General features: G+C 47.8%; 60 non-coding genes across 60 annotated transcripts; all 60 read right to left on the reverse strand.

Moving 5' to 3' along the window:
* Positions 1-193: 193 nt before the first annotated feature.
* On the reverse strand, positions 194-312 carry LOC128196993 (5S ribosomal RNA). Its single transcript, XR_008249399.1, has one exon. It is a non-coding gene; the product is annotated as a 5S ribosomal RNA (ribosomal RNA).
* Positions 313-461: 149 nt separating this feature from the next.
* LOC128196995 (5S ribosomal RNA) lies at positions 462-580 on the reverse strand. The gene has a single exon (XR_008249401.1). It is a non-coding gene; the product is annotated as a 5S ribosomal RNA (ribosomal RNA).
* A 219-nt stretch (positions 581-799) lies between these two features.
* LOC128196906 (5S ribosomal RNA) lies at positions 800-918 on the reverse strand. Its single transcript, XR_008249312.1, has one exon. It is a non-coding gene; the product is annotated as a 5S ribosomal RNA (ribosomal RNA).
* Positions 919-1138: 220 nt separating this feature from the next.
* On the reverse strand, positions 1139-1257 carry LOC128196955 (5S ribosomal RNA). Its single transcript, XR_008249361.1, has one exon. It is a non-coding gene; the product is annotated as a 5S ribosomal RNA (ribosomal RNA).
* A 217-nt stretch (positions 1258-1474) lies between these two features.
* Positions 1475-1593, reverse strand: LOC128196899 (5S ribosomal RNA). Its single transcript, XR_008249305.1, has one exon. It is a non-coding gene; the product is annotated as a 5S ribosomal RNA (ribosomal RNA).
* Positions 1594-1815: 222 nt separating this feature from the next.
* On the reverse strand, positions 1816-1934 carry LOC128196948 (5S ribosomal RNA). The gene has a single exon (XR_008249354.1). It is a non-coding gene; the product is annotated as a 5S ribosomal RNA (ribosomal RNA).
* A 218-nt stretch (positions 1935-2152) lies between these two features.
* Positions 2153-2271, reverse strand: LOC128196893 (5S ribosomal RNA). The gene has a single exon (XR_008249299.1). It is a non-coding gene; the product is annotated as a 5S ribosomal RNA (ribosomal RNA).
* Positions 2272-2490: 219 nt separating this feature from the next.
* Positions 2491-2609, reverse strand: LOC128197027 (5S ribosomal RNA). Its single transcript, XR_008249433.1, has one exon. It is a non-coding gene; the product is annotated as a 5S ribosomal RNA (ribosomal RNA).
* Positions 2610-2757: 148 nt separating this feature from the next.
* Positions 2758-2876, reverse strand: LOC128197049 (5S ribosomal RNA). The gene has a single exon (XR_008249455.1). It is a non-coding gene; the product is annotated as a 5S ribosomal RNA (ribosomal RNA).
* A 222-nt stretch (positions 2877-3098) lies between these two features.
* Positions 3099-3217, reverse strand: LOC128196958 (5S ribosomal RNA). The gene has a single exon (XR_008249364.1). It is a non-coding gene; the product is annotated as a 5S ribosomal RNA (ribosomal RNA).
* Positions 3218-3435: 218 nt separating this feature from the next.
* Positions 3436-3554, reverse strand: LOC128196972 (5S ribosomal RNA). The gene has a single exon (XR_008249378.1). It is a non-coding gene; the product is annotated as a 5S ribosomal RNA (ribosomal RNA).
* A 219-nt stretch (positions 3555-3773) lies between these two features.
* Positions 3774-3892, reverse strand: LOC128196962 (5S ribosomal RNA). Its single transcript, XR_008249368.1, has one exon. It is a non-coding gene; the product is annotated as a 5S ribosomal RNA (ribosomal RNA).
* A 220-nt stretch (positions 3893-4112) lies between these two features.
* Positions 4113-4231, reverse strand: LOC128196907 (5S ribosomal RNA). Its single transcript, XR_008249313.1, has one exon. It is a non-coding gene; the product is annotated as a 5S ribosomal RNA (ribosomal RNA).
* A 220-nt stretch (positions 4232-4451) lies between these two features.
* Positions 4452-4570, reverse strand: LOC128196894 (5S ribosomal RNA). Its single transcript, XR_008249300.1, has one exon. It is a non-coding gene; the product is annotated as a 5S ribosomal RNA (ribosomal RNA).
* Positions 4571-4789: 219 nt separating this feature from the next.
* Positions 4790-4908, reverse strand: LOC128196913 (5S ribosomal RNA). Its single transcript, XR_008249319.1, has one exon. It is a non-coding gene; the product is annotated as a 5S ribosomal RNA (ribosomal RNA).
* A 219-nt stretch (positions 4909-5127) lies between these two features.
* LOC128196986 (5S ribosomal RNA) lies at positions 5128-5246 on the reverse strand. The gene has a single exon (XR_008249392.1). It is a non-coding gene; the product is annotated as a 5S ribosomal RNA (ribosomal RNA).
* Positions 5247-5468: 222 nt separating this feature from the next.
* LOC128196950 (5S ribosomal RNA) lies at positions 5469-5587 on the reverse strand. The gene has a single exon (XR_008249356.1). It is a non-coding gene; the product is annotated as a 5S ribosomal RNA (ribosomal RNA).
* Positions 5588-5806: 219 nt separating this feature from the next.
* On the reverse strand, positions 5807-5925 carry LOC128196998 (5S ribosomal RNA). Its single transcript, XR_008249404.1, has one exon. It is a non-coding gene; the product is annotated as a 5S ribosomal RNA (ribosomal RNA).
* Positions 5926-6143: 218 nt separating this feature from the next.
* Positions 6144-6263, reverse strand: LOC128196969 (5S ribosomal RNA). The gene has a single exon (XR_008249375.1). It is a non-coding gene; the product is annotated as a 5S ribosomal RNA (ribosomal RNA).
* A 219-nt stretch (positions 6264-6482) lies between these two features.
* Positions 6483-6601, reverse strand: LOC128197009 (5S ribosomal RNA). The gene has a single exon (XR_008249415.1). It is a non-coding gene; the product is annotated as a 5S ribosomal RNA (ribosomal RNA).
* Positions 6602-6818: 217 nt separating this feature from the next.
* Positions 6819-6936, reverse strand: LOC128197033 (5S ribosomal RNA). Its single transcript, XR_008249439.1, has one exon. It is a non-coding gene; the product is annotated as a 5S ribosomal RNA (ribosomal RNA).
* Positions 6937-7155: 219 nt separating this feature from the next.
* On the reverse strand, positions 7156-7274 carry LOC128197020 (5S ribosomal RNA). The gene has a single exon (XR_008249426.1). It is a non-coding gene; the product is annotated as a 5S ribosomal RNA (ribosomal RNA).
* Positions 7275-7491: 217 nt separating this feature from the next.
* On the reverse strand, positions 7492-7610 carry LOC128197031 (5S ribosomal RNA). Its single transcript, XR_008249437.1, has one exon. It is a non-coding gene; the product is annotated as a 5S ribosomal RNA (ribosomal RNA).
* Positions 7611-7830: 220 nt separating this feature from the next.
* LOC128197042 (5S ribosomal RNA) lies at positions 7831-7949 on the reverse strand. The gene has a single exon (XR_008249448.1). It is a non-coding gene; the product is annotated as a 5S ribosomal RNA (ribosomal RNA).
* A 511-nt stretch (positions 7950-8460) lies between these two features.
* Positions 8461-8579, reverse strand: LOC128197053 (5S ribosomal RNA). The gene has a single exon (XR_008249459.1). It is a non-coding gene; the product is annotated as a 5S ribosomal RNA (ribosomal RNA).
* Positions 8580-9111: 532 nt separating this feature from the next.
* Positions 9112-9230, reverse strand: LOC128197064 (5S ribosomal RNA). Its single transcript, XR_008249470.1, has one exon. It is a non-coding gene; the product is annotated as a 5S ribosomal RNA (ribosomal RNA).
* Positions 9231-9449: 219 nt separating this feature from the next.
* On the reverse strand, positions 9450-9571 carry LOC128197022 (5S ribosomal RNA). Its single transcript, XR_008249428.1, has one exon. It is a non-coding gene; the product is annotated as a 5S ribosomal RNA (ribosomal RNA).
* A 220-nt stretch (positions 9572-9791) lies between these two features.
* Positions 9792-9910, reverse strand: LOC128197075 (5S ribosomal RNA). Its single transcript, XR_008249481.1, has one exon. It is a non-coding gene; the product is annotated as a 5S ribosomal RNA (ribosomal RNA).
* Positions 9911-10131: 221 nt separating this feature from the next.
* Positions 10132-10250, reverse strand: LOC128197086 (5S ribosomal RNA). Its single transcript, XR_008249492.1, has one exon. It is a non-coding gene; the product is annotated as a 5S ribosomal RNA (ribosomal RNA).
* A 218-nt stretch (positions 10251-10468) lies between these two features.
* Positions 10469-10587, reverse strand: LOC128197097 (5S ribosomal RNA). Its single transcript, XR_008249503.1, has one exon. It is a non-coding gene; the product is annotated as a 5S ribosomal RNA (ribosomal RNA).
* A 219-nt stretch (positions 10588-10806) lies between these two features.
* On the reverse strand, positions 10807-10925 carry LOC128197109 (5S ribosomal RNA). The gene has a single exon (XR_008249515.1). It is a non-coding gene; the product is annotated as a 5S ribosomal RNA (ribosomal RNA).
* Positions 10926-11142: 217 nt separating this feature from the next.
* Positions 11143-11261, reverse strand: LOC128197120 (5S ribosomal RNA). Its single transcript, XR_008249526.1, has one exon. It is a non-coding gene; the product is annotated as a 5S ribosomal RNA (ribosomal RNA).
* A 219-nt stretch (positions 11262-11480) lies between these two features.
* On the reverse strand, positions 11481-11599 carry LOC128197131 (5S ribosomal RNA). The gene has a single exon (XR_008249537.1). It is a non-coding gene; the product is annotated as a 5S ribosomal RNA (ribosomal RNA).
* A 507-nt stretch (positions 11600-12106) lies between these two features.
* LOC128196923 (5S ribosomal RNA) lies at positions 12107-12225 on the reverse strand. Its single transcript, XR_008249329.1, has one exon. It is a non-coding gene; the product is annotated as a 5S ribosomal RNA (ribosomal RNA).
* Positions 12226-13077: 852 nt separating this feature from the next.
* Positions 13078-13196, reverse strand: LOC128197142 (5S ribosomal RNA). Its single transcript, XR_008249548.1, has one exon. It is a non-coding gene; the product is annotated as a 5S ribosomal RNA (ribosomal RNA).
* A 219-nt stretch (positions 13197-13415) lies between these two features.
* Positions 13416-13534, reverse strand: LOC128197153 (5S ribosomal RNA). The gene has a single exon (XR_008249559.1). It is a non-coding gene; the product is annotated as a 5S ribosomal RNA (ribosomal RNA).
* A 217-nt stretch (positions 13535-13751) lies between these two features.
* LOC128197164 (5S ribosomal RNA) lies at positions 13752-13870 on the reverse strand. The gene has a single exon (XR_008249570.1). It is a non-coding gene; the product is annotated as a 5S ribosomal RNA (ribosomal RNA).
* A 218-nt stretch (positions 13871-14088) lies between these two features.
* Positions 14089-14210, reverse strand: LOC128197024 (5S ribosomal RNA). Its single transcript, XR_008249430.1, has one exon. It is a non-coding gene; the product is annotated as a 5S ribosomal RNA (ribosomal RNA).
* A 219-nt stretch (positions 14211-14429) lies between these two features.
* On the reverse strand, positions 14430-14548 carry LOC128197175 (5S ribosomal RNA). The gene has a single exon (XR_008249581.1). It is a non-coding gene; the product is annotated as a 5S ribosomal RNA (ribosomal RNA).
* Positions 14549-14769: 221 nt separating this feature from the next.
* LOC128197000 (5S ribosomal RNA) lies at positions 14770-14887 on the reverse strand. Its single transcript, XR_008249406.1, has one exon. It is a non-coding gene; the product is annotated as a 5S ribosomal RNA (ribosomal RNA).
* A 217-nt stretch (positions 14888-15104) lies between these two features.
* LOC128197104 (5S ribosomal RNA) lies at positions 15105-15222 on the reverse strand. Its single transcript, XR_008249510.1, has one exon. It is a non-coding gene; the product is annotated as a 5S ribosomal RNA (ribosomal RNA).
* A 219-nt stretch (positions 15223-15441) lies between these two features.
* Positions 15442-15559, reverse strand: LOC128197013 (5S ribosomal RNA). Its single transcript, XR_008249419.1, has one exon. It is a non-coding gene; the product is annotated as a 5S ribosomal RNA (ribosomal RNA).
* Positions 15560-15775: 216 nt separating this feature from the next.
* On the reverse strand, positions 15776-15894 carry LOC128197186 (5S ribosomal RNA). Its single transcript, XR_008249592.1, has one exon. It is a non-coding gene; the product is annotated as a 5S ribosomal RNA (ribosomal RNA).
* Positions 15895-16430: 536 nt separating this feature from the next.
* Positions 16431-16549, reverse strand: LOC128197197 (5S ribosomal RNA). Its single transcript, XR_008249603.1, has one exon. It is a non-coding gene; the product is annotated as a 5S ribosomal RNA (ribosomal RNA).
* Positions 16550-17385: 836 nt separating this feature from the next.
* LOC128197208 (5S ribosomal RNA) lies at positions 17386-17504 on the reverse strand. Its single transcript, XR_008249614.1, has one exon. It is a non-coding gene; the product is annotated as a 5S ribosomal RNA (ribosomal RNA).
* Positions 17505-17723: 219 nt separating this feature from the next.
* Positions 17724-17841, reverse strand: LOC128197014 (5S ribosomal RNA). Its single transcript, XR_008249420.1, has one exon. It is a non-coding gene; the product is annotated as a 5S ribosomal RNA (ribosomal RNA).
* Positions 17842-18062: 221 nt separating this feature from the next.
* On the reverse strand, positions 18063-18180 carry LOC128196968 (5S ribosomal RNA). The gene has a single exon (XR_008249374.1). It is a non-coding gene; the product is annotated as a 5S ribosomal RNA (ribosomal RNA).
* A 217-nt stretch (positions 18181-18397) lies between these two features.
* LOC128197220 (5S ribosomal RNA) lies at positions 18398-18516 on the reverse strand. The gene has a single exon (XR_008249626.1). It is a non-coding gene; the product is annotated as a 5S ribosomal RNA (ribosomal RNA).
* A 218-nt stretch (positions 18517-18734) lies between these two features.
* Positions 18735-18853, reverse strand: LOC128197231 (5S ribosomal RNA). Its single transcript, XR_008249637.1, has one exon. It is a non-coding gene; the product is annotated as a 5S ribosomal RNA (ribosomal RNA).
* Positions 18854-20005: 1152 nt separating this feature from the next.
* Positions 20006-20124, reverse strand: LOC128197242 (5S ribosomal RNA). Its single transcript, XR_008249648.1, has one exon. It is a non-coding gene; the product is annotated as a 5S ribosomal RNA (ribosomal RNA).
* A 531-nt stretch (positions 20125-20655) lies between these two features.
* On the reverse strand, positions 20656-20774 carry LOC128197253 (5S ribosomal RNA). The gene has a single exon (XR_008249659.1). It is a non-coding gene; the product is annotated as a 5S ribosomal RNA (ribosomal RNA).
* Positions 20775-20991: 217 nt separating this feature from the next.
* On the reverse strand, positions 20992-21112 carry LOC128197005 (5S ribosomal RNA). The gene has a single exon (XR_008249411.1). It is a non-coding gene; the product is annotated as a 5S ribosomal RNA (ribosomal RNA).
* Positions 21113-21331: 219 nt separating this feature from the next.
* Positions 21332-21450, reverse strand: LOC128197265 (5S ribosomal RNA). Its single transcript, XR_008249670.1, has one exon. It is a non-coding gene; the product is annotated as a 5S ribosomal RNA (ribosomal RNA).
* Positions 21451-21668: 218 nt separating this feature from the next.
* Positions 21669-21787, reverse strand: LOC128197276 (5S ribosomal RNA). The gene has a single exon (XR_008249678.1). It is a non-coding gene; the product is annotated as a 5S ribosomal RNA (ribosomal RNA).
* A 219-nt stretch (positions 21788-22006) lies between these two features.
* Positions 22007-22125, reverse strand: LOC128197287 (5S ribosomal RNA). Its single transcript, XR_008249679.1, has one exon. It is a non-coding gene; the product is annotated as a 5S ribosomal RNA (ribosomal RNA).
* Positions 22126-22342: 217 nt separating this feature from the next.
* Positions 22343-22461, reverse strand: LOC128197132 (5S ribosomal RNA). The gene has a single exon (XR_008249538.1). It is a non-coding gene; the product is annotated as a 5S ribosomal RNA (ribosomal RNA).
* A 220-nt stretch (positions 22462-22681) lies between these two features.
* Positions 22682-22799, reverse strand: LOC128197001 (5S ribosomal RNA). The gene has a single exon (XR_008249407.1). It is a non-coding gene; the product is annotated as a 5S ribosomal RNA (ribosomal RNA).
* Positions 22800-23014: 215 nt separating this feature from the next.
* Positions 23015-23132, reverse strand: LOC128197015 (5S ribosomal RNA). Its single transcript, XR_008249421.1, has one exon. It is a non-coding gene; the product is annotated as a 5S ribosomal RNA (ribosomal RNA).
* A 218-nt stretch (positions 23133-23350) lies between these two features.
* Positions 23351-23469, reverse strand: LOC128197293 (5S ribosomal RNA). The gene has a single exon (XR_008249680.1). It is a non-coding gene; the product is annotated as a 5S ribosomal RNA (ribosomal RNA).
* Positions 23470-23688: 219 nt separating this feature from the next.
* On the reverse strand, positions 23689-23806 carry LOC128197016 (5S ribosomal RNA). Its single transcript, XR_008249422.1, has one exon. It is a non-coding gene; the product is annotated as a 5S ribosomal RNA (ribosomal RNA).
* Positions 23807-24082: the final 276 nt, after the last annotated feature.

A 24082-nucleotide genomic window follows, 5' to 3' on the forward strand; every position in this document is an offset into this window, starting at 1 on the left:
ATATGGCTTCGGCAGCGTGTACAAGTTTCAAGACTTCGAGACACGCGTGCGAGTGACCTGAGGTGGATGGTTTGGATCCGAAAAAGCCGTGATAACAGTTAGTTGGAGTCGTGTAGGCGGTACTTTGGAACTTGGTTGCAACTAACAAGGACGGAAAAAAACGTCAAAAAGGAAAAAAAAAAACGTCAAAAAAGAGGTGCAACACGAGGACTTCCCAGGAGGTCACCCATCCTAGTAATACTCTCGCCCAAGCACGCTTAACTACGGAGTTCTGATGGGATCCGGTGAATTAGTGCTGGTATGATCGCACCTGCCAATCTTTGCACGATCAATGTACATATGGCTTCGGCAGCGTGTACAAGTTTCAAGACTTCGAGACACGCGTGCGAGTGACCTGAGGTGGATGGTTTGGATCCGAAAAAGCCGTGATAAGTCAAAAAGGAAAAAAAAACGTCAAAAAAGAGGTGCAACACGAGGACTTCCCAGGAGGTCACCCATCCTAGTACTACTCTCGCCCAAGCACGCTTAACTGCGTAGTTCTAATGGGATCCGGTGCATTAGTGCTGGTATGATCGCACCTGCCAATCTTTGCACGATCAATGTACATATGGCTTCGGCAGCGTGTACAAGTTTCAAGACTTCGAGACACGCGTGCGAGTGACCTGAGGTGGATGGTTTGGATCCGAAAAAGCCGTGATAACAGTTAGTTGGAGTCGTGTAGGCGGTACTTTGGAACTTGGTTGCAACTAACAAGGACGGAAAAAAACGTCAAAAAGGAAAAAAAAAAAACGTCAAAAAAGAGGTGCAACACGAGGACTTCCCAGGAGGTCACCCATCCTAGTACTACTCTCGCCCAAGCACGCTTAACTGCGGAGTTCTGATGGGATCCAGTGCATTAGTGCTGGTATGATCGCACCTGCCAATCTTTGCACGATTAATGTACATATGGCTTCGGCAGCGTGTACAAGTTTCAAGACTTCGAGACACGCGTGCGAGTGACCTGAGGTGGATGGTTTGGATCCGAAAAAGCCGTGATAACAGTTAGTTGGAGTCGTGTAGGCGGTACTTTGGAACTTGGTTGCAACTAACAAGGACGGAAAAAAACGTCAAAAAGGAAAAAAGAAAAAACGTCAAAAAAGAGGTGAAACACGAGGACTTCCCAGGAGGTCACCCATCCTAGTACTACTCTCGCCCAAGCACGCTTAACTGCGGAGTTCTGATGGGATCCGGTGCATTAGTGCTGGTATGATCGCACCTGCCAATCTTTGCACGATCAATGTACATATGGCTTCGGCAGCGTGTACAAGTTTCAAGACTTCGAGACACGCGTGCGAGTGACCTGAGGTGGATGGTTTGGATCCGAAAAAGCCGTGATAACAGTTAGTTGGAGTCGTGTAGGCGGTACTTTGGAACTTGGTTGCAACTAACAAGGACGGAAAAAAACGTCAAAAAGGAAAAAAAAAACGTCAAAAAAGAAGTGCAACACGAGGACTTCCCACGAGGTCACCCATCCTAGTACTACTCTCGCCCAAGCACGCTTAACTGCGGAGTTCTGATGGGATCCGGTGCATTAGTGCTGGTATGATCGCACCTGCCAATCTTTGCACGATCAATGTACATATGGCTTCGGCAGCGTGTACAAGTTTCAAGACTTCGAGACACGCGTGCGAGTGAGCTGAGGTGGATGGTTTGGATCCGAAAAAGCCATGATAACAGTTAGTTGGAGTCGTGTAGGTGGTACTTTGGAACTTGGTTGCAACTAACAAGGACGGAAAAAAACGTCAAAAAGCAAAAAAAAAAAAAAACGTCAAAAAAGAGGTGCAACACGAGGACTTCCCAGGAGGTCACCCATCCTAGTACTACTCTCGCCCAAGCACGCTTCACTGCGGAGTTCTGATGGGATCCGGTGCATTAGTGCTGGTGTGATCGCACCTGCAAATCTTTGCACGATCAATGTACATATGGCTTCGGCAGCGTGTACAAGTTTCAAGACTTCGAGACACGCGTGCGAGTGACCTGAGGTGGATGGTTTGGATCCGAAAAAGCCGTGATAACAGTTAGTTGGAGTCGTGTAGGCGGTACTTTGGAACTTGGTTGCAACTAACAAGGACGGAAAAAAACGTCAAAAAGGAAAAAAAAAAACGTCAAAAAAGAGGTGCAACACGAGGACTTCCCAAGAGGTCACCCATCCTAGTACTACTCTCGCCCAAGCACGCTTAACTGCGGAGTTCTGATGGGATCCGGTGCATTAGTGCTGGTATGATCGCACCTGCCAATCTTTGCACGATCAATGTACATATGGCTTCGGCAGCGTGTACAAGTTTCAAGACTTCGAGACACGCGTGCGAGTGACCTGAGGTGGATGGTTTGGATCCGAAAAAGCCGTGATAACAGTTAGTTGGAGTCGTGTAGGCGGTACTTTGGAACTTGGTTGCAACTAACAAGGACGGAAAAAAACGTCAAAAAGGAAAAAAAAAAAACGTCAAAAAAGAGGTGCAACACGAGGACTTCCCAGGAGGTCACCCATCCTAGTAATACTCTCGCCCAAGCACGCTTAACTACGGAGTTCTGATGGGATCCGGTGAATTAGTACTGGTATGATCGCACCTGCCAATCTTTGCACGATCAATGTACATATGGCTTCGGCAGCGTGTACAAGTTTCAAGACTTCGAGACACGCGTGCGAGTGACCTGAGGTGGATGGTTTGGATCCGAAAAAGCCGTGATAAGTCAAAAAGGAAAAAAAACGTCAAAAAAGAGGTGCAACACGAGGACTTCCCAGGAGGTCACCCATCCTAGTACTACTCTCGCCCAAGCACGCTTAACTGCGTAGTTCTAATGGGATCCGGTGCATTAGTGCTGGTATGATCGCGCCTGCCAATCTTTGCACGATCAATGTACATATGGCTTCGGCAGCGTGTACAAGTTTCAAGACTTCGAGACACGCGTGCGAGTGACCTGAGGTGGATGGTTTGGATCCGAAAAAGCCATGATAACAGTTAGTTGGAGTCGTGTAGGTGGTACTTTGGAACTTGGTTGCAACTAACAAGGACGGAAAAAACGTCAAAAAGCAAAAAAAAAGAAAAAACGTCAAAAAAGAGGTGCAACACGAGGACTTCCCAGGAGGTCACCCATCCTAGTACTACTCTCGCCCAAGCACGCTTCACTGCGGAGATCTGATGGGATCCGGTGCATTAGTGCTGGTGTGATCGCACCTGCCAATCTTTGCACGATCAATGTACATATGGCTTCGGCAGCGTGTACAAGTTTCAAGACTTCGAGACACGCGTGCGAGTGACCTGAGGTGGATGGTTTGGATCCGAAAAAGCCGTGATAACAGTTAGTTGGAGTCGTGTAGGCGGTACTTTGGAACTTGGTTGCAACTAACAAGGACGGAAAAAAACGTCAAAAAGGAAAAAAAAAAACGTCAAAAAAGAGGTGCAACACGAGGACTTCCCAGGAGGTCACCCATCCTAGTACTACTCTCGCCCAAGCGCGCTTAACTGCGGAGTTCTGATGGGATCCGGTGCATTAGTGCTGGTATGATCGCACTTGCCAATCTTTGCACGATCAATGTACATATGGCTTCGGCAGCGTGTACAAGTTTCAAGACTTCGAGACACGCGTGCGAGTGACCTGAGGTGGATGGTTTGGATCCGAAAAAGCCGTGATAACAGTTAGTTGGAGTCGTGTAGGCGGTACTTTGGAACTTGGTTGCAACTAACAAGGACGGAAAAAAACGTCAAAAAGGAAAAAAAAAAAACGTCAAAAAAGAGGTGCAACACGAGGACTTCCCAGGAGGTCACCCATCCTAGTACTACTCTCTCCCAAGCACGCTTAACTGCGGAGTTCTGATGGGATCCGGTGCATTAGTGCTGGTATGATCGCACCTGCCAATCTTTGCACGATCAATGTACATATGGCTTCGGCAGCGTGTACAAGTTTCAAGACTTCGAGACACGCGTGCGAGTGACCTGAGGTGGATGGTTTGGATCCGAAAAAGCCGTGATAACAGTTAGTTGGAGTCGTGTAGGCGGTACTTTGGAACTTGGTTGCAACTAACAAGGACGGAAAAAAACGTCAAAAAGGAAAAAAGAAAAAACGTCAAAAAAGAGGTGCAACACGAGGACTTCCCAGGAGGTCACCCATCCTAGTACTACTCTCGCCCAAGCACGCTTAACTGCGGAGTTCTGATGGGATCCGGTGCACTAGTGCTGGTATGATCGCACCTGCCAATCTTTGCACGATCAATGTACATATGGCTTCGGCAGCGTGTACAAGTTTCAAGACTTCGAGACACGCGTGCGAGTGACCTGAGGTGGATGGTTTGGATCCGAAAAAGCCGTGATAACAGTTAGTTGGAGTCGTGTAGGCGGTACTTTGGAACTTGGTTGCAACTAACAAGGACGGAAAAAAACGTCAAAAAGGAAAAAAAAAAAAACGTCAAAAAAGAGGTGCAACACGAGGACTTCCCAGGAGGTCACCCATCCTAGTACTACTCTCGCCCAAGCACGCTTAGCTGCGGAGTTCTGATGGGATCCGGTGCATTAGTGCTGGTATGATCGCACCTACCAATCTTTGCACGATCAATGTACATATGGCTTCGGCAGCGTGTACAAGTTTCAAGACTTCGAGACACGCGTGCGAGTGACCTGAGGTGGATGGTTTGGATCCGAAAAAGCCGTGATAACAGTTAGTTGGAGTCGTGTAGGCGGTACTTTGGAACTTGGTTGCAACTAACAAGGACGGAAAAAAACGTCAAAAAGGAAAAAAAAAAAACGTCAAAAAAGAGGTGCAACACGAGGACTTCCCAGTAGGTCACCCATCCTAGTACTACTCTCGCCCAAGCACGCTTAACTGCGGAGTTCTGATGGGATCCGGTGCATTAGTGCTGGTATGATCGCACCTACCAATCTTTGCACGATCAATGTACATATGGCTTCGGCAGCGTGTACAAGTTTCAAGACTTCGAGACACGCGTGCGAGTGACCTGAGGTGGATGGTTTGGATCCGAAAAAGCCGTGATAACAGTTAGTTGGAGTCGTGTAGGCGGTACTTTGGAACTTGGTTGCAACTAACAAGGACGGAAAAAAACGTCAAAAAGGAAAAAAAAAAAACGTCAAAAAAGAGGTGCAACACGAGGACTTCCCAGGAGGTCACCCATCCTAGTACTACTCTCGCCCAAGCACGCTTAACTGCGGAGTTCTGATGGGATCCGGTGCATTAGTGCTGGTATGATCGCACCTGCCAATCTTTGCACGATCAATGTACATATGGCTTCGGCAGCGTGTACAAGTTTCAAGACTTCGAGACACGCGTGCGAGTGACCTGAGGTGGATGGTTTGGATCCGAAAAAGCCGTGATAACAGTTAGTTGGAGTCGTGTAGGCGGTACTTTGGAACTTGGTTGCAACTAACAAGGACGGAAAAAAACGTCAAAAAGGAAAAAAAAAAAAAAACGTCAAAAAAGAGGTGCAACACGAGGACTTCCCAGGAGGTCACCCATCCTAGTACTACTCTCGCCCAAGCACGCTTAACTGCAGAGTTCTGATGGGATCCGGTGCACTAGTGCTGGTATGATCGCACCTGCCAATCTTTGCACGATCAATGTACATATGGCTTCGGCAGCGTGTACAAGTTTCAAGACTTCGAGACACGCGTGCGAGTGACCTGAGGTGGATGGTTTGGATCCGAAAAAGCCGTGATAACAGTTAGTTGGAGTCGTGTAGGCGGTACTTTGGAACTTGGTTGCAACTAACAAGGACGGAAAAAAACGTCAAAAAGGAAAAAAAAAAAACGTCAAAAAAGAGGTGCAACACGAGGACTTCCCAGGAGGTCACCCATCCTAGTACTACTCTCGCCCAAGCACGCTTAACTGCGGAGTTCTGATGGGATCCGGTGCATTAGTGCTGGTATGATCGCACCTGCCAATCTTTGCACGATCAATGTACATATGGCTTCGGCAGCGTGTACAAGTTTCAAGACTTCGAGACACGCGTGCGAGTGACCTGAGGTGGATGGTTTGGATCCGAAAAAGCCGTGATAACAGTTAGTTGGAGTCGTGTAGGCGGTACTTTGGAACTTGGTTGCAACTAACAAGGACGGAAAAAAACGTCAAAAAGGAAAAAAAAAAACGTCAAAAAAGAGGTGCAACACGAGGACTTCCCAGGAGGTCACCCATCCTAGTACTACTCTCGCGCCAAGCACGCTTAACTGCGGAGTTCTGATGGGATCCGGTGCATTAGTGCTGGTATGATCGCACCTGCCAATCTTTGCACGATCAATGTACATATGGCTTCGGCAGCGTGTACAAGTTTCAAGACTTCGAGACACGCGTGCGAGTGACCTGAGGTGGATGGTTTGATCCGAAAAAGCCGTGATAACAGTTAGTTGGAGTCGTGTAGGCGGTACTTTGGAACTTGGTTGCAACTAACAAGGACGGAAAAAAACGTCAAAAAGGAAAAAAAAAAAAACGTCAAAAAAGAGGTGCAACACGAGGACTTCCCAGGAGGTCACCCATCCTAGTACTACTCTCGCCCAAGCACGCTTAACTGCGGAGTTCTGATGGGATCCGGTGCATTAGTGCTGGTATGATCGCACCTGCCAATCTTTGCACGATCAATGTACATATGGCTTCGGCAGCGTGTACAAGTTTCAAGACTTCGAGACACGCGTGCGAGTGACCTGAGGTGGATGGTTTGGATCCGAAAAAGCCGTGATAACAGTTAGTTGGAGTCGTGTAGGCGGTACTTTGGAACTTGGTTGCAACTAACAAGGACGGAAAAAAACGTCAAAAAGAAAAAAAAAAACGTCAAAAAAGAGGTGCAACACGAGGACTTCCCAGGAGGTCACCCATCCTAGTACTACTCTCGCCAAGCACGCTTAACTGCGGAGTTCTGATGGGATCCGGTGCATTAGTGCTGGTATGATCGCACCTGCCAATCTTTGCACGATCAATGTACATATGGCTTCGGCAGCGTGTACAAGTTTCAAGACTTCGAGACACGCGTGCGAGTGACCTGAGGTGGATGGTTTGGATCCGAAAAAGCCGTGATAACAGTTAGTTGGAGTCGTGTAGGCGGTACTTTGGAACTTGGTTGCAACTAACAAGGACGGAAAAAAACGTCAAAAAGGAAAAAAAAAAAACGTCAAAAAAGAGGTGCAACACGAGGACTTCCCAGGAGGTCACCCATCCTAGTACTACTCTCGCCCAAGCACGCTTAACTGCGGAGTTCTGATGGGATCCGGTGCATTAGTGCTGGTATGATCGCACCTGCCAATCTTTGCACGATCAATGTACATATGGCTTCGGCAGCGTGTACAAGTTTCAAGACTTCGAGACACGCGTGCGAGTGACCTGAGGTGGATGGTTTGGATCCGAAAAAGCCGTGATAACAGTTAGTTGGAGTCGTGTAGGCGGTACTTTGGAACTTGGTTGCAACTAACAAGGACGGAAAAAAACGTCAAAAAGGAAAAAAAAAACGTCAAAAAAGAGGTGCAACACGAGGACTTCCCAGGAGGTCACCCATCCTAGTACTACTCTCGCCCAAGCACGCTTAACTGCGGAGTTCTGATGGGATCCGGTGCATTAGTGCTGGTATGATCGCACCTGCCAATCTTTGCACGATCAATGTACATATGGCTTCGGCAGCGTGTACAAGTTTCAAGACTTCGAGACACGCGTGCGAGTGACCTGAGGTGGATGGTTTGGATCCGAAAAAGCCGTGATAACAGTTAGTTGGAGTCGTGTAGGCGGTACTTTGGAACTTGGTTGCAACTAACAAGGACGGAAAAAAACGTCAAAAAGGAAAAAAAAAAAAACGTCAAAAAAGAGGTGCAACACGAGGACTTCCCAGGAGGTCACCCATCCTAGTACTACTCTCGCCCAAGCACGCTTAACTGCGGAGTTCTGATGGGATCCGGTGCATTAGTGCTGGTATGATCGCACCTGCCAATCTTTGCACGATCAATGTACATATGGCTTCGGCAGCGTGTACAAGTTTCAAGACTTCGAGACACGCGTGCGAGTGACCTGAGGTGGATGGTTTGGATCCGAAAAAGCCGTGATAACAGTTAGTTGGAGTCGTGTAGGCGGTACTTTGGAACTTGGTTGCAACTAACAAGGACGGAAAAAAACGTCAAAAAAGAGAGGTGCAACACGAGGACTTCCCAGGAGGTCACCCATCCTAGTACTACTCTCGTCTGATGGGATCCGGTGCATTAGTGCTGGTATGATCGCACCTGCCAATCTTTGCACGATCAATGTACATATGGCTTCGGCAGCGTGTACAAGTTTCAAGACTTCGAGACACGCGTGCGAGTGACCTGAGGTGGATGGTTTGGATCCGAAAAAGCCGTGATAACAGTTAGTTGGAGTCGTGTAGGCGGTACTTTGGAACTTGGTTGCAACTAACAAGGACGGAAAAAAACGTCAAAAAGGAAAAAAAAAAACGTCAAAAAAGAGGTGCAACACGAGGACTTCCCAGGAGGTCACCCATCCTAGTACTACTCTCGCCCAAGCACGCTTAACTGCGGAGTTCTGATGGGATCCGGTGCATTAGTGCTGGTATGATCGCACCTGCCAATCTTTGCACGATCAATGTACATATGGCTTCGGCAGCGTGTACAAGTTTCAAGACTTCGAGACACGCGTGCGAGTGACCTGAGGTGGATGGTTTGGATCCGAAAAAGCCGTGATAACAGTTAGTTGGAGTCGTGTAGGCGGTACTTTGGAACTTGGTTGCAACTAACAAGGACGGAAAAAAACGTCAAAAAAAAAAAAAAAAACGTCAAAAAAGAGGTGCAACACGAGGACTTCCCAGGAGGTCACCCATCCTAGTACTACTCTCGTCTGATGGGATCCGGTGCATTAGTGCTGGTATGATCGCACCTGCCAATCTTTGCACGATCAATGTACATATGGCTTCGGCAGCGTGTACAAGTTTCAAGACTTCGAGACACGCGTGCGAGTGACCTGAGGTGGATGGTTTGGATCCGAAAAAGCCGTGATAACAGTTAGTTGGAGTCGTGTAGGCGGTACTTTGGAACTTGGTTGCAACTAACAAGGACGGAAAAAAACGTCAAAAAGGAAAAAAAAAAAAACGTCAAAAAAGAGGTGCAACACGAGGACTTCCCAGGAGGTCACCCATCCTAGTACTACTCTCGCCCAAGCACGCTTAACTGCGGAGTTCTGATGGGATCCGGTGCATTAGTGCTGGTATGATCGCACCTGCCAATCTTTGCACGATCAATGTACATATGGCTTCGGCAGCGTGTACAAGTTTCAAGACTTCGAGACACGCGTGCGAGTGACCTGAGGTGGATGGTTTGGATCCGAAAAAGCCGTGATAACAGTTAGTTGGAGTCGTGTAGGCGGTACTTTGGAACTTGGTTGCAACTAACAAGGACGGAAAAAAACGTCAAAAAGGAAAAAAAAAAAACGTCAAAAAAGAGGTGCAACACGAGGACTTCCCAGGAGGTCACCCATCCTAGTACTACTCCTCTCGCCCAAGCACGCTTAACTGCGGAGTTCTGATGGGATCCGGTGCATTAGTGCTGGTATGATCGCACCTGCCAATCTTTGCACGATCAATGTACATATGGCTTCGGCAGCGTGTACAAGTTTCAAGACTTCGAGACACGCGTGCGAGTGACCTGAGGTGGATGGTTTGGATCCGAAAAAGCCGTGATAACAGTTAGTTGGAGTCGTGTAGGCGGTACTTTGGAACTTGGTTGCAACTAACAAGGACGGAAAAAAACGTCAAAAAGGAAAAAAAAAAAAACGTCAAAAAAGAGGTGCAACACGAGGACTTCCCAGGAGGTCACCCATCCTAGTACTACTCTCGCCCAAGCACGCTTAACTGCGGAGTTCTGATGGGATCCGGTGCATTAGTGCTGGTATGATCGCACCTGCCAATCTTTGCACGATCAATGTACATATGGCTTCGGCAGCGTGTACAAGTTTCAAGACTTCGAGACACGCGTGCGAGTGACCTGAGGTGGATGGTTTGGATCCGAAAAAGCCGTGATAACAGTTAGTTGGAGTCGTGTAGGCGGTACTTTGGAACTTGGTTGCAACTAACAAGGACGGAAAAAAACGTCAAAAAGGAAAAAAAAAAAAAACGTCAAAAAAGAGGTGCAACACGAGGACTTCCCAGGAGGTCACCCATCCTAGTACTACTCTCGCCCAAGCACGCTTAACTGCGGAGTTCTGATGGGATCCGGTGCATTAGTGCTGGTATGATCGCACCTGCCAATCTTTGCACGATCAATGTACATATGGCTTCGGCAGCGTGTACAAGTTTCAAGACTTCGAGACACGCGTGCGAGTGACCTGAGGTGGATGGTTTGGATCCGAAAAAGCCGTGATAACAGTTAGTTGGAGTCGTGTAGGCGGTACTTTGGAACTTGGTTGCAACTAACAAGGACGGAAAAAAACGTCAAAAAGGAAAAAAAAAAACGTCAAAAAAGAGGTGCAACACGAGGACTTCCCAGGAGGTCACCCATCCTAGTACTACTCTCGCCCAAGCACGCTTAACTGCGGAGTTCTGATGGGATCCGGTGCATTAGTGCTGGTATGATCGCACCTGCCAATCTTTGCACGATCAATGTACATATGGCTTCGGCAGCGTGTACAAGTTTCAAGACTTCGAGACACGCGTGCGAGTGACCTGAGGTGGATGGTTTGGATCCGAAAAAGCCGTGATAACAGTTAGTTGGAGTCGTGTAGGCGGTACTTTGGAACTTGGTTGCAACTAACAAGGACGGAAAAAAACGTCAAAAAGGAAAAAAAAAAAACGTCAAAAAAGAGGTGCAACACGAGGACTTCCCAGGAGGTCACCCATCCTAGTACTACTCTCGCCCAAGCACGCTTAACTGCGGAGTTCTGATGGGATCCGGTGCATTAGTGCTGGTATGATCGCACCTGCCAATCTTTGCACGATCAATGTACATATGGCTTCGGCAGCGTGTACAAGTTTCAAGACTTCGAGACACGCGTGCGAGTGACCTGAGGTGGATGGTTTGGATCCGAAAAAGCCGTGATAACAGTTAGTTGGAGTCGTGTAGGCGGTACTTTGGAACTTGGTTGCAACTAACAAGGACGGAAAAAAACGTCAAAAAGGAAAAAAAAAACGTCAAAAAAGAGGTGCAACACGAGGACTTCCCAGGAGGTCACCCATCCTAGTACTACTCTCGCCCAAGCACGCTTAACTGCGGAGTTCTGATGGGATCCGGTGCATTAGTGCTGGTATGATCGCACCTGCCAATCTTTGCACGATCAATGTACATATGGCTTCGGCAGCGTGTACAAGTTTCAAGACTTCGAGACACGCGTGCGAGTGACCTGAGGTGGATGGTTTGGATCCGAAAAAGCCGTGATAACAGTTAGTTGGAGTCGTGTAGGCGGTACTTTGGAACTTGGTTGCAACTAACAAGGACGGAAAAAAACGTCAAAAAGGAAAAAAAAAAAAAACGTCAAAAGAGGTGCAACACGAGGACTTCCCAGGAGGTCACCCATCCTAGTACTACTCTCGCCCAAGCACGCTTAACTGCGGAGTTCTGATGGGATCCGGTGCATTAGTGCTGGTATGATCGCACCTGCCAATCTTTGCACGATCAATGTACATATGGCTTCGGCAGCGTGTACAAGTTTCAAGACTTCGAGACACGCGTGCGAGTGACCTGAGGTGGATGGTTTGGATCCGAAAAAGCCGTGATAACAGTTAGTTGGAGTCGTGTAGGCGGTACTTTGGAACTTGGTTGCAACTAACAAGGACGGAAAAAAACGTCAAAAAGAGGTGCAACACGAGGACTTCCCAGGAGGTCACCCATCCTAGTACTACTCTCGTCTGATGGGATCCGGTGCATTAGTGCTGGTATGATCGCACCTGCCAATCTTTGCACGATCAATGTACATATGGCTTCGGCAGCGTGTACAAGTTTCAAGACTTCGAGACACGCGTGCGAGTGACCTGAGGTGGATGGTTTGGATCCGAAAAAGCCGTGATAACAGTTAGTTGGAGTCGTGTAGGCGGTACTTTGGAACTTGGTTGCAACTAACAAGGACGGAAAAAAACGTCAAAAAGGAAAAAAAAAAACGTCAAAAAAGGGTGCAACACGAGGACTTCCCAGGAGGTCACCCATCCTAGTACTACTCTCGCCCAAGCACGCTTAACTGCGGAGTTCTGATGGGATCCGGTGCATTAGTGCTGGTATGATCGCACCTGCCAATCTTTGCACGATCAATGTACATATGGCTTCGGCAGCGTGTACAAGTTTCAAGACTTCGAGACACGCGTGCGAGTGACCTGAGGTGGATGGTTTGGATCCGAAAAAGCCGTGATAACAGTTAGTTGGAGTCGTGTAGGCGGTACTTTGGAACTTGGTTGCAACTAACAAGGACGGAAAAAAACGTCAAAAAGGAAAAAAAAAAACGTCAAAAAAGAGGTGCAACACGAGGACTTCCCAGGAGGTCACACTCATCCAAGCACGCTTAACTCTCGTTCTGATGGGATCCGGTGCATTAGTGCTGGTATGATCGCACCTGCCAATCTTTGCACGATCAATGTACATATGGCTTCGGCAGCGTGTACAAGTTTCAAGACTTCGAGACACGCGTGCGAGTGACCTGAGGTGGATGGTTTGGATCCGAAAAAGCCGTGATAACAGTTAGTTGGAGTCGTGTAGGCGGTACTTTGGAACTTGGTTGCAACTAACAAGGACGGAAAAAAACGTCAAAAAGGAAAAAAAAAAAACGTCAAAAAAGAGGTGCAACACGAGGACTTCCCAGGAGGTCACCCATCCTAGTACTAACACTCGTCTGATTGGATCCGGTGCATTAGTGCTGGTATGATCGCACCTGCCAATCTTTGCACGATCAATGTACATATGGCTTCGGCAGCGTGTACAAGTTTCAAGACTTCGAGACACGCGTGCGAGTGACCTGAGGTGGATGGTTTGGATCCGAAAAAGCCGTGATAACAGTTAGTTGGAGTCGTGTAGGCGGTACTTTGGAACTTGGTTGCAACTAACAAGGACGGAAAAAACGTCAAAAAGGAAAAAAAAAAACGTCAAAAAAGAGGTGCAACACGAGGACTTCCCAGGAGGTCACCCATCCTAGTACTACTCTCGCCCAAGCACGCTTAACTGCGGAGTTCTGATGGGATCCGGTGCATTAGTGCTGGTATGATCGCACCTGCCAATCTTTGCACGATCAATGTACATATGGCTTCGGCAGCGTGTACAAGTTTCAAGACTTCGAGACACGCGTGCGAGTGACCTGAGGTGGATGGTTTGGATCCGAAAAAGCCGTGATAACAGTTAGTTGGAGTCGTGTAGGCGGTACTTTGGAACTTGGTTGCAACTAACAAGGACGGAAAAAAACGTCAAAAAGGAAAAAAAAAAAACGTCAAAAAAGAGGTGCAACACGAGGACTTCCCAGGAGGTCACCCATCCTAGTACTACTCTCGCCCAAGCACGCTTAACTGCGGAGTTCTGATGGGATCCGGTGCATTAGTGCTGGTATGATCGCACCTGCCAATCTTTGCACGATCAATGTACATATGGCTTCGGCAGCGTGTACAAGTTTCAAGACTTCGAGACACGCGTGCGAGTGACCTGAGGTGGATGGTTTGGATCCGAAAAAGCCGTGATAACAGTTAGTTGGAGTCGTGTAGGCGGTACTTTGGAACTTGGTTGCAACTAACAAGGACGGAAAAAAACGTCAAAAAGGAAAAAAAAAACGTCAAAAAAGAGGTGCAACACGAGGACTTCCCAGGAGGTCACCCATCCTAGTACTACTCTCGCCCAAGCACGCTTAACTGCGGAGTTCTGATGGGATCCGGTGCATTAGTGCTGGTATGATCGCACCTGCCAATCTTTGCACGATCAATGTACATATGGCTTCGGCAGCGTGTACAAGTTTCAAGACTTCGAGACACGCGTGCGAGTGACCTGAGGTGGATGGTTTGGATCCGAAAAAGCCGTGATAACAGTTAGTTGGAGTCGTGTAGGCGGTACTTTGGAACTTGGTTGCAACTAACAAGGACGGAAAAAAACGTCAAAAAGGAAAAAAAAAAACGTCAAAAAAGAGGTGCAACACGAGGACTTCCCAGGAGGTCACCCATCCTCCTAGTACTACTCTCGCCCAAGCACGCTTAACTGCGGAGTTCTGATGGGATCCGGTGCATTAGTGCTGGTATGATCGCACCTGCCAATCTTTGCACGATCAATGTACATATGGCTTCGGCAGCGTGTACAAGTTTCAAGACTTCGAGACACGCGTGCGAGTGACCTGAGGTGGATGGTTTGGATCCGAAAAAGCCGTGATAACAGTTAGTTGGAGTCGTGTAGGCGGTACTTTGGAACTTGGTTGCAACTAACAAGGACGGAAAAAAACGTCAAAAAGGAAAAAAAAAAAACGTCAAAAAAGAGGTGCAACACGAGGACTTCCCAGGAGGTCACCCATCCTAGTACTACTCTCGCCCAAGCACGCTTAACTGCGGAGTTCTGATGGGATCCGGTGCATTAGTGCTGGTATGATCGCACCTGCCAATCTTTGCACGATCAATGTACATATGGCTTCGGCAGCGTGTACAAGTTTCAAGACTTCGAGACACGCGTGCGAGTGACCTGAGGTGGATGGTTTGGATCCGAAAAAGCCGTGATAACAGTTAGTTGGAGTCGTGTAGGCGGTACTTTGGAACTTGGTTGCAACTAACAAGGACGGAAAAAAACGTCAAAAAGGAAAAAAAAAAAAAACGTCAAAAAAGAGGTGCAACACGAGGACTTCCCAGGAGGTCACCCATCCTAGTACTACTCTCGCCCAAGCACGCTTAACTGCGGAGTTCTGATGGGATCCGTGCATTAGTGCTGGTATGATCGCACCTGCCAATCTTTGCACGATCAATGTACATATGGCTTCGGCAGCGTGTACAAGTTTCAAGACTTCGAGACACGCGTGCGAGTGACCTGAGGTGGATGGTTTGGATCCGAAAAAGCCGTGATAACAGTTAGTTGGAGTCGTGTAGGCGGTACTTTGGAACTTGGTTGCAACTAACAAGGACGGAAAAAAACGTCAAAAAGGAAAAAAAAAACGTCAAAAAAGAGGTGCAACACGAGGACTTCCCAGGAGGTCACCCATCCTAGTACTACTCTCGCCCAAGCACGCTTAACTGAGAGTTCTGATGGGATCCGGTGCATTAGTGCTGGTATGATCGCACCTGCCAATCTTTGCACGATCAATGTACATATGGCTTCGGCAGCGTGTACAAGTTTCAAGACTTCGAGACACGCGTGCGAGTGACCTGAGGTGGATGGTTTGGATCCGAAAAAGCCGTGATAACAGTTAGTTGGAGTCGTGTAGGCGGTACTTTGGAACTTGGTTGCAACTAACAAGGACGGAAAAAAACGTCAAAAAGGAAAAAAAAAAAACGTCAAAAAAGAGGTGCAACACGAGGACTTCCCAGGAGGTCACCCATCCTAGTACTACTCTCGCCCAAGCACGCTTAACTGCGGAGTTCTGATGGATCCGGTGCATTAGTGCTGGTATGATCGCACCTGCCAATCTTTGCACGATCAATGTACATATGGCTTCGGCACGTGTACAAGTTTCAAGACTTCGAGACACGCGTGCGAGTGACCTGAGGTGGATGGTTTGGATCCGAAAAAGCCGTGATAACAGTTAGTTGGAGTCGTGTAGGCGGTACTTTGGAACTTGGTTGCAACTAACAAGGACGGAAAAAAACGTCAAAAAGGAAAAAAAAAACGTCAAAAAAGAGGTGCAACACGAGGACTTCCCAGGAGGTCACCCATCCTAGTACTACTCTCGCCCAAGCACGCTTAACTGCGGAGTTCTGATGGGATCCGGTGCATTAGTGCTGGTATGATCGCACCTGCCAATCTTTGCACGATCAATGTACATATGGCTTCGGCAGCGTGTACAAGTTTCAAGACTTCGAGACACGCGTGCGAGTGACCTGAGGTGGATGGTTTGGATCCGAAAAAGCCGTGATAACAGTTAGTTGGAGTCGTGTAGGCGGTACTTTGGAACTTGGTTGCAACTAACAAGGACGGAAAAAAACGTCAAAAAGGAAAAAAAAAACGTCAAAAAAGAGGTGCAACACGAGGACTTCCCAGGAGGTCACCCATCCTAGTACTACTCAGCACTCGCTGATGATGGATCCGGTGCATTAGTGCTGGTATGATCGCACCTGCCAATCTTTGCACGATCAATGTACATATGGCTTCGGCAGCGTGTACAAGTTTCAAGACTTCGAGACACGCGTGCGAGTGACCTGAGGTGGATGGTTTGGATCCGAAAAAGCCGTGATAACAGTTAGTTGGAGTCGTGTAGGCGGTACTTTGGAACTTGGTTGCAACTAACAAGGACGGAAAAAAACGTCAAAAAGAAAAAAAAAAAACGTCAAAAAAGAGGTGCAACACGAGGACTTCCCAGGAGGTCACCCATCCTAGTACTACTCTCGCCCAAGCACGCTTAACTGCGGAGTTCTGATGGGATCCGGTGCATTAGTGCTGGTATGATCGCACCTGCCAATCTTTGCACGATCAATGTACATATGGCTTCGGCAGCGTGTACAAGTTTCAAGACTTCGAGACACGCGTGCGAGTGACCTGAGGTGGATGGTTTGGATCCGAAAAAGCCGTGATAACAGTTAGTTGGAGTCGTGTAGGCGGTACTTTGGAACTTGGTTGCAACTAACAAGGACGAAAAAAACCAAAAAGGAAAAAAACGTCAAAAAAGAGGTGCAACACGAGGACTTCCCAGGAGGTCACCCATCCTAGTACTACTCACGTCTGATTCTGATCCGGTGCATTAGTGCTGGTATGATCGCACCTGCCAATCTTTGCACGATCAATGTACATATGGCTTCGGCAGCGTGTACAAGTTTCAAGACTTCGAGACACGCGTGCGAGTGACCTGAGGTGGATGGTTTGGATCCGAAAAAGCCGTGATAACAGTTAGTTGGAGTCGTGTAGGCGGTACTTTGGAACTTGGTTGCAACTAACAAGGACGGAAAAAAACGTCAAAAAGGAAAAAAAAAACGTCAAAAAAGAGGTGCAACACGAGGACTTCCCAGGAGGTCACCCATCCTAGTACTACTCTCGTCTGATGGGATCCGGTGCATTAGTGCTGGTATGATCGCACCTGCCAATCTTTGCACGATCAATGTACATATGGCTTCGGCAGCGTGTACAAGTTTCAAGACTTCGAGACACGCGTGCGAGTGACCTGAGGTGGATGGTTTGGATCCGAAAAAGCCGTGATAACAGTTAGTTGGAGTCGTGTAGGCGGTACTTTGGAACTTGGTTGCAACTAACAAGGACGGAAAAAAACGTCAAAAAGGAAAAAAAAAACGTCAAAAAAGAGGTGCAACACGAGGACTTCCCAGGAGGTCACCCATCCTAGTACTACTCTCGCCCAAGCACGCTTAACTGCGGAGTTCTGATGGGATCCGGTGCATTAGTGCTGGTATGATCGCACCTGCCAATCTTTGCACGATCAATGTACATATGGCTTCGGCAGCGTGTACAAGTTTCAAGACTTCGAGACACGCGTGCGAGTGACCTGAGGTGGATGGTTTGGATCCGAAAAAGCCGTGATAACAGTTAGTTGGAGTCGTGTAGGCGGTACTTTGGAACTTGGTTGCAACTAACAAGGACGGAAAAAAACGTCAAAAAGGAAAAAAAAAAAACGTCAAAAAAGAGGTGCAACACGAGGACTTCCCAGGAGGTCACCCATCCTAGTACTACTCTCGCCCAAGCACGCTTAACTGCGGAGTTCTGATGGATCCGGTGCATTAGTGCTGGTATGATCGCACCTGCCAATCTTTGCACGATCAATGTACATATGGCTTCGGCAGCGTGTACAAGTTTCAAGACTTCGAGACACGCGTGCGAGTGACCTGAGGTGGATGGTTTGGATCCGAAAAAGCCGTGATAACAGTTAGTTGGAGTCGTGTAGGCGGTACTTTGGAACTTGGTTGCAACTAACAAGGACGGAAAAAAACGTCATAAAGGAAAAAAAAAAAAAACGTCAAAAAAGAGGTGCAACACGAGGACTTCCAGGAGGTCACCCATCCTAGTACTACTCTCGCCCAAGCACGCTTAACTGCGGAGTTCTGATGGGATCCGGTGCATTAGTGCTGGTATGATCGCACCTGCCAATCTTTGCACGATCAATGTACATATGGCTTCGGCAGCGTGTACAAGTTTCAAGACTTCGAGACACGCGTGCGAGTGACCTGAGGTGGATGGTTTGGATCCGAAAAAGCCGTGATAACAGTTAGTTGGAGTCGTGTAGGCGGTACTTTGGAACTTGGTTGCAACTAACAAGGACGGAAAAAACGTCAAAAAGGAAAAAAAAAAACGTCAAAAAAGAGGTGCAACACGAGGACTTCCCAGGAGGTCACCCATCCTAGTACTACTCTCGCCCAAGCACGCTTAACTGCGGAGTTCTGATGGGATCCGGTGCATTAGTGCTGGTATGATCGCACCTGCCAATCTTTGCACGATCAATGTACATATGGCTTCGGCAGCGTGTACAAGTTTCAAGACTTCGAGACACGCGTGCGAGTGACCTGAGGTGGATGGTTTGGATCCGAAAAAGCCGTGATAACAGTTAGTTGGAGTCGTGTAGGCGGTACTTTGGAACTTGGTTGCAACTAACAAGGACGGAAAAAAACGTCAAAAAGGAAAAAAAAAAACGTCAAAAAAGAGGTGCAACACGAGGACTTCCCAGGAGGTCACCCATCCTAGTACTACTCTCGCCCAAGCACGCTTAACTGCGGAGTTCTGATGGGATCCGGTGCATTAGTGCTGGTATGATCGCACCTGCCAATCTTTGCACGATCAATGTACATATGGCTTCGGCAGCGTGTACAAGTTTCAAGACTTCGAGACACGCGTGCGAGTGACCTGAGGTGGATGGTTTGGATCCGAAAAAGCCGTGATAACAGTTAGTTGGAGTCGTGTAGGCGGTACTTTGGAACTTGGTTGCAACTAACAAGGACGGAAAAAAAAACGTCAAAAAAGAGGTGCAACACGAGGACTTCCCAGGAATCAGGAGGTCACCCATCCTAGTAACTAACTGCTCGTTCTGATGGGATCCGGTGCATTAGTGCTGGTATGATCGCACCTGCCAATCTTTGCACGATCAATGTACATATGGCTTCGGCAGCGTGTACAAGTTTCAAGACTTCGAGACACGCGTGCGAGTGACCTGAGGTGGATGGTTTGGATCCGAAAAAGCCGTGATAACAGTTAGTTGGAGTCGTGTAGGCGGTACTTTGGAACTTGGTTGCAACTAACAAGGACGGAAAAAAACGTCAAAAAGGAAAAAAAAAACGTCAAAAAAGAGGTGCAACACGAGGACTTCCCAGGAGGTCACCCATCCTAGTACTAACTCTCGCTGATGGGATCCGGTGCATTAGTGCTGGTATGATCGCACCTGCCAATCTTTGCACGATCAATGTACATATGGCTTCGGCAGCGTGTACAAGTTTCAAGACTTCGAGACACGCGTGCGAGTGACCTGAGGTGGATGGTTTGGATCCGAAAAAGCCGTGATAACAGTTAGTTGGAGTCGTGTAGGCGGTACTTTGGAACTTGGTTGCAACTAACAAGGACGGAAAAAAACGTCAAAAAGGAAAAAAAAAACGTCAAAAAAGAGGTGCAACACGAGGACTTCCCAGGAGGTCACCCATCCTAGTACTACTAAACGCACGTCTGATGGGATCCGGTGCATTAGTGCTGGTATGATCGCACCTGCCAATCTTTGCACGATCAATGTACATATGGCTTCGGCAGCGTGTACAAGTTTCAAGACTTCGAGACACGCGTGCGAGTGACCTGAGGTGGATGGTTTGGATCCGAAAAAGCCGTGATAACAGTTAGTTGGAGTCGTGTAGGCGGTACTTTGGAACTTGGTTGCAACTAACAAGGACGGAAAAAAACGTCAAAAAGGAAAAAAAAAAAACGTCAAAAAAGAGGTGCAACACGAGGACTTCCCAGGAGGTCACCCATCCTAGTACTACTCTCGCCCAAGCACGCTTAACTGCGGAGTTCTGATGGGATCCGGTGCATTAGTGCTGGTATGATCGCACCTGCCAATCTTTGCACGATCAATGTACATATGGCTTCGGCAGCGTGTACAAGTTTCAAGACTTCGAGACACGCGTGCGAGTGACCTGAGGTGGATGGTTTGGATCCGAAAAAGCCGTGATAACAGTTAGTTGGAGTCGTGTAGGCGGTACTTTGGAACTTGGTTGCAACTAACAAGGACGGAAAAAAACGTCAAAAAGAAAAAAAAAACGTCAAAAAAGAGGTGCAACACGAGGACTTCCCAGGAGGTCACCCATCCTAGTACTACTTCTCGACTGATGGGATCCGTGCATTAGTGCTGGTATGATCGCACCTGCCAATCTTTGCACGATCAATGTACATATGGCTTCGGCAGCGTGTACAAGTTTCAAGACTTCGAGACACGCGTGCGAGTGACCTGAGGTGGATGGTTTGGATCCGAAAAAGCCGTGATAACAGTTAGTTGGAGTCGTGTAGGCGGTACTTTGGAACTTGGTTGCAACTAACAAGGACGGAAAAAAACGTCAAAAAGGAAAAAAAAAAAAACGTCAAAAAAGAGGTGCAACACGAGGACTTCCCAGGAGGTCACCCATCCTAGTACTACTCTCGCCCAAGCACGCTTAACTGCGGAGTTCTGATGGGATCCGGTGCATTAGTGCTGGTATGATCGCACCTGCCAATCTTTGCACGATCAATGTACATATGGCTTCGGCAGCGTGTACAAGTTTCAAGACTTCGAGACACGCGCGGAGTGACCTGAGGTGGATGGTTTGGATCCGAAAAAGCCGTGATAACAGTTAGTTGGAGTCGTGTAGGCGGTACTTTGGAACTTGGTTGCAACTAACAAGGACGGAAAAAAACGTCAAAAAGGAAAAAAAAAAACGTCAAAAAAAAGGTGCAACACGAGGACTTCCCAGGAGGTCACCCATCCTAGTACTACTCTCTCGCCCAAGCACGCTTAACTGCGGAGTTCTGATGGGATCCGGTGCATTAGTGCTGGTATGATCGCACCTGCCAATCTTTGCACGATCAATGTACATATGGCTTCGGCAGCGTGTACAAGTTTCAAGACTTCGAGACACGCGTGCGAGTGACCTGAGGTGGATGGTTTGGATCCGAAAAAGCCGTGATAACAGTTAGTTGGAGTCGTGTAGGCGGTACTTTGGAACTTGGTTGCAACTAACAAGGACGGAAAAAAACGTCAAAAAGGAAAAAAAAAAAACGTCAAAAAAGAGGTGCAACACGAGGACTTCCCAGGAGGTCACCCATCCTAGTACTACTCTCGCCCAAGCACGCTTAACTGCGGAGTTCTGATGGGATCCGGTGCATTAGTGCTGGTATGATCGCACCTGCCAATCTTTGCACGATCAATGTACATATGGCTTCGGCAGCGTGTACAAGTTTCAAGACTTCGAGACACGCGTGCGAGTGACCTGAGGTGGATGGTTTGGATCCGAAAAAGCCGTGATAACAGTTAGTTGGAGTCGTGTAGGCGGTACTTTGGAACTTGGTTGCAACTAACAAGGACGGAAAAAAAACGTCAAAAAGAAAAAAAAAAACGTCAAAAAAGAGGTGCAACACGAGGACTTCCCAGGAGGTCACCCATCCTAGTACTACTCTCGCCCAAGCACGCTTAACTGCGGAGTTCTGATGGGATCCGGTGCATTAGTGCTGGTATGATCGCACCTGCCAATCTTTGCACGATCAATGTACATATGGCTTCGGCAGCGTGTACAAGTTTCAAGACTTCGAGACACGCGTGCGAGTGACCTGAGGTGGATGGTTTGGATCCGAAAAAGCCGTGATAACAGTTAGTTGGAGTCGTGTAGGCGGTACTTTGGAACTTGGTTGCAACTAACAAGGACGGAAAAAAACGTCAAAAAGGAAAAAAAAAAAACGTCAAAAAAGAGGTGCAACACGAGGACTTCCCAGGAGGTCACCCATCCTAGTACTACTCTCGCCCAAGCACGCTTAACTGCGGAGTTCTGATGGGATCCGGTGCATTAGTGCTGGTATGATCGCACCTGCCAATCTTTGCACGATCAATGTACATATGGCTTCGGCAGCGTGTACAAGTTTCAAGACTTCGAGACACGCGTGCGAGTGACCTGAGGTGGATGTTTGGATCCGAAAAAGCCGTGATAACAGTTAGTTGGAGTCGTGTAGGCGGTACTTTGGAACTTGGTTGCAACTAACAAGGACGGAAAAAAACGTCAAAAAGGAAAAAAAAAAACGTCAAAAAAGAGGTGCAACACGAGGACTTCCCAGGAGGTCACCCATCCTAGTACTACTCTCGCGCCAAGCACGCTTAACTGCGGAGTTCTGATGGATCCGGTGCATTAGTGCTGGTATGATCGCACCTGCCAATCTTTGCACGATCAATGTACATATGGCTTCGGCAGCGTGTACAAGTTTCAAGACTTCGAGACACGCGTGCGAGTGACCTGAGGTGATGGTTTGGATCCGAAAAAGCCGTGATAACAGTTAGTTGGAGTCGTGTAGGCGGTACTTTGGAACTTGGTTGCAACTAACAAGGACGGAAAAAAACGTCAAAAAGGAAAAAAAAAAAAAACGTCAAAAAAGAGGTGCAACACGAGGACTTCCCAGGAGGTCACCCATCCTAGTACTACTCTCGCCCAAGCACGCTTAACTGCGGAGTTCTGATGGGATCCGTGCATTAGTGCTGGTATGATCGCACCTGCCAATCTTTGCACGATCAATGTACATATGGCTTCGGCAGCGTGTACAAGTTTCAAGACTTCGAGACACGCGTGCGAGTGACCTGAGGTGGATGGTTTGGATCCGAAAAAGCCGTGATAACAGTTAGTTGGAGTCGTGTAGGCGGTACTTTGGAACTTGTTGCAACTAACAAGGACGGAAAAAACGTCAAAAAGGAAAAAAAAAACGTCAAAAAAGAGGTGCAACACGAGGACTTCCCAGGAGGTCACCCATCCTAGTACTACTCTCGCCCAAGCACGCTTAACTGCGGAGTTCTGATGGATCCGGTGCATTAGTGCTGGTATGATCGCACCTGCCAATCTTTGCACGATCAATGTACATATGGCTTCGGCAGCGTGTACAAGTTTCAAGACTTCGAGACACGCGTGCGAGTGACCTGAGGTGGATGGTTTGGATCCGAAAAAGCCGTGATAACAGTTAGTTGGAGTCGTGTAGGCGGTACTTTGGAACTTGGTTGCAACTAACAAGGACGGAAAAAAACGTCAAAAAGGAAAAAAAAAAACGTCAAAAAAGAGGTGCAACACGAGGACTTCCCAGGAGGTCACCCATCCTAGTACTACTCTCGCCCAAGCACGCTTAACTGCGGAGTTCTGATGGGATCCGGTGCATTAGTGCTGGTATGATCGCACCTGCCAATCTTTGCACGATCAATGTACATATGGCTTCGGCAGCGTGTACAAGTTTCAAGACTTCGAGACACGCGTGCGAGTGACCTGAGGTGGATGGTTTGGATCCGAAAAAGCCGTGATAACAGTTAGTTGGAGTCGTGTAGGCGGTACTTTGGAACTTTTGCAACTAACAAGGACGGAAAAAAACGTCAAAAAGGAAAAAAAAAAAAAACGTCAAAAAAGAGGTGCAACACGAGGACTTCCCAGGAGGTCACCCATCCTAGTACTACTCTCGCCCAAGCACGCTTAACTGCGGAGTTCTGATGGATCCGGTGCATTAGTGCTGGTATGATCGCACCTGCCAATCTTTGCACGATCAATGTACATATGGCTTCGGCAGCGTGTACAAGTTTCAAGACTTCGAGACACGCGTGCGAGTGACCTGAGGTGGATGGTTTGGATCCGAAAAAGCCGTGATAACAGTTAGTTGGAGTCGTGTAGGCGGTACTTTGGAACTTGGTTGCAACTAACAAGGACGGAAAAAAACGTCAAAAAGGAAAAAAAAAAACGTCAAAAAAGAGGTGCAACACGAGGACTTCCCAGGAGGTCACCCATCCTAGTACTACTCTCGCCCAA

This window comes from Vigna angularis, chromosome 5 (assembly GCF_016808095.1).
Source record: "Vigna angularis cultivar LongXiaoDou No.4 chromosome 5, ASM1680809v1, whole genome shotgun sequence".
Lineage (NCBI taxonomy): Eukaryota > Viridiplantae > Streptophyta > Magnoliopsida > Fabales > Fabaceae > Vigna > Vigna angularis.